This window comes from Onychomys torridus, unplaced genomic scaffold (genome assembly GCF_903995425.1).
Source record: "Onychomys torridus unplaced genomic scaffold, mOncTor1.1, whole genome shotgun sequence".
Lineage (NCBI taxonomy): Eukaryota > Metazoa > Chordata > Mammalia > Rodentia > Cricetidae > Onychomys > Onychomys torridus.
The window spans coordinates 370,043-373,523 of NW_023412695.1; the positions used below are offsets into that span (position 1 = coordinate 370,043).

The window sequence follows — 3,481 nt, forward strand, 5'->3', positions numbered from 1 at the left end:
TTGTGGCATGGGAGTGATAATGGTATTAACTTTGAAGACTGCAATAAGATAAAGTTGACAACACACCAAGCGCCTGTCTGCTAGGCATCCACTGAAGACCTCATGAACACTTCTCTCTAGTTCTCAGCAATGTCTGTTAACAAAGGTGTGATTATTCCAAACCAAAGGTTGGTTTGGAAATTGAAGCTTAAAGAAATGGTCCTAGTGTACTGTGGTTTTGGCTGTTGGCCGTACCTCAACTGGCAGCAAGAAAGTGGAAGGTGCCGGTGAGGTGGCTCACCTGGTAAGAGTGCTTGCTGCCAGGCCTGGAAATCTAAGTTTGAGCTCCAGAGCCCACATGGTGGAAAGAGAGAAGCAACTCCGAAAGATTATCCTCTGACTTCCATTTTCACATCACTAAATAAATAAATCACATTATTAAGAAAATAGGAGCAAGTCATGGTGGTCCACACCTTTAATCCCAGAAGTAGGTGGATCTCTGTGAGTTCAAGGACAATCTGGTGTACATAGCAAATTCCAGGCTACTCATGGCTACACAGTGAGACCCCTTCAAAAATAAATTTGAAGGAACTGCCCTGAGAAACATCTTGATCCACCAGAGGGTTCATCTACTCAGGCTTGGACAGATTGGACCCAAGTTTTTCACAAAATAAGAATGATGTGTTCTCCATTGGATACAAGACAACCTTAGGTTTGTTCTCTCAACCCCCAGCTCTTTCTATACTCTTGTCTATGTGTCCAATGAAGCCCTGCAACATACTTGTGGTAACACACAAGAAGCTAATGAGATACCCCCATCTTACATTTCTGTGAGCACCTACTCTGTTGTGCACAAACTAGTGAGCAGAACCCATGAGGTGAGGCATATGTCCTGTCCTTGAGTAGGACAACTTACTGTCTAGTGTAAAAAGAACACATGAAAACACATATAATAAATTAACCTAAACTTGTCTCATGCCCCTTTTAAATTTCTTTTGAGATTTTCATACTTCAATTTATGCATTTTGCTGGGCTGTGGTCTCCTGGCATGTCACTGCTGTGGGATGTCATTCTTCTGTATGCTGTGAATATGTGTTTCTCTGATTGGTTGATAAATAAAATGCTGATTGGCCAGTATAGCAGATAAGGAGAATTCTGGGAAGAGTCAGGAGTCAACAGCCAGACACAGAGAATGTAGATGTGAAGGCAGAACTGAGAAAAGGTACCAAGCCATGTGGCTAAACATAAATAAGAATTATGGGTTAATTTAAGTGTAAGAGCTAATCAGTAATAAGTCAGAGCTAATGGCTGAGAAGTTATAATTAATATAAGCCTCTATATGTTTACTTGGGGAATGCAAGTGGGAGAGGTTTGTCCTGACTGCCAGCCAGCCAGGACACAGGAAAACTTCCAACTACATTTTGGTGCCCAATATTGGGCCAAATAAAGTTTTCCTGGAGATCAAAGGAAATAGCAAGCCATTTTAAGTATACACAAAAATCAGGCAGTAGTAGCACACGCCCTTAATCTGATCACTTGGCAGTCAGAGTCTCTGTGTGTTCAAGGCCATACTAGGGAACAGAGCCAAGTGTGGTGACGCACACCTTTAATCCCAGTACCAACCATAGAGACCTGAAGGTCTATACAGACAGGCAGTGACAAGGAAGTGGGGTAACTGGGCTAAGAGCCAATGAGAGGGCAGAACAGCAAGGCAATAAAGGCTCAGGTAGACAAAAAGTAGTTCACTTTGGAAGCTGTAGTGTGGTGAGGTAAGGTTAGCTGATGGCTATTCCTAATTTCCTGATCTCTAAGGCTTTTACCCTATATTTGCCTCCATGTTTTTTATTTAATAAGACCTCTTAGAAATTCCACTACATGTCGCTGTTGCTGTCTTGGGCCTTTCAACCTGCCAGGACTACACCATGTACCACAGCAACAGCCAGAAGCAGCACTGGACCTTTCGGACAAGAAGCAACTGATGTGCCCGTGGGCTAACACCACCCACAAATTCAAGTGCAAAGGGGTAGCTAACAGTAAGGTTCTCCCTTACTGATCCAGTGTTTCTTGAGCCTTATAAAGAAATGACACTTTGCAAATACTATGAAAAAAGATTATTGGAATTCTGTTTGCTGTTTAAGCCAGCAATGCCACGCTCTGTTGTGGTTACAGCTTGTATGTATTTCAAGCGTTTTTATCTTAACAATTTGGTAATGGAATATCACACCAAGATAAAAATGCTCACTTGTACATTTCTGGCCTGAAAAGTAGATTAATTAATTCAATGTGTCTAGTCCTCAGTTTGTTGGAGTCCCCTTGGACAGAAGAAAGCACTGGAACAGATTTTGGAATATGAATTACTACTTATACAGCAGCTTAATTTTCACCTTATTGTCCACAATCTTATTGACCATTTGATACCCCATGTTGGAGAATCCAGAGATTTTTGAGGAAAACAGCTGATGGTTTTCCTAGAAGAATTGCATTGACAGATGCTTATCTTTTATACACACCTTCACAAATTGCCCTGACTGCTATTTTATCAAGTGCCTCTAGAGCTGCAATTACTATGGAAAGGTATCAGAGAGTCTAATTCTAAGAGAAAATAGAACTTGCCTGTCACAGTTACTGGATATAATTAATAGCATGAGAAACCTAGTTAAAAAAAAAAAAAAAAAAAAGTATGAGCCACCCAGGTCTGAAGAAGTTGCTGTTCTGAAACAGAAATTGAAGTGATGTCATTCTGCTGACCTTGCCCTTAATGTGGTTATGAAGAAGAGGAAAGGCTATGAAGATCATGACTATGTATCAAAGAAACCCAAACAAGAAGGGGAGGGATGGACTGATGATGACCTGGTAGATTCTCTCTAACCATTTGGAAGTACAATGGCAGTGCTAATTAAGCAACAGAATTAGGAAGCATGCGTGACATTTAACTTTCTTTTAAGTAGTACAATGTGAAACATCAAAATATATTAAACTTTTCTAATTATAAAAAACATGCATTTTTATCACACCCACTCTTCCCTCCTCATCACCCTTTTTTTTTTTTTTTTTTTTTTTTTTTTTTTTGAGCTAAGGATGGAACCCAGGGAATGTGCTTGCCAGGCAAGTGCTCTACCACTGAGCTAAATCCCCAACCCTCATCACCCATTTTTAATTCAGTAAAGATTGCAAGATCTAGTTCTGTATACTTTCTGGGATATTTAATTGGACATTACTGAGCAAAAATTAAACTTTTTCATATCTACTTCCATTTTAATTGTGTTATACTTAATGAATGAGATTTTAAAACTGTGCTGTTGGGACTTTATCTGCAGGAACCAAATTGTGAAAGTAGGACCAACAATGACTATCCATGTTTGACAAGCTTCAACCAGAGATTCCACAAAAAGGTGATAGCAAAAAAAGCATTAACTCAACAAATTAGATACTAAGAACCTTAGAACTTATAAATAAAGAGAAACTGGAAGAACCTTCAGAGTTCATCAATGCCCATCCCAAA

At 39.7% G+C, this 3,481-nt stretch overlaps 1 pseudogene; it reads left to right on the forward strand.

Moving 5' to 3' along the window:
• The first annotated feature begins 1,901 nt into the window (after positions 1 to 1,901).
• On the forward strand, positions 1,902 to 2,847 carry LOC118575788 (annotated as a pseudogene).
• The last annotated feature ends 634 nt before the right edge of the window (positions 2,848 to 3,481 follow it).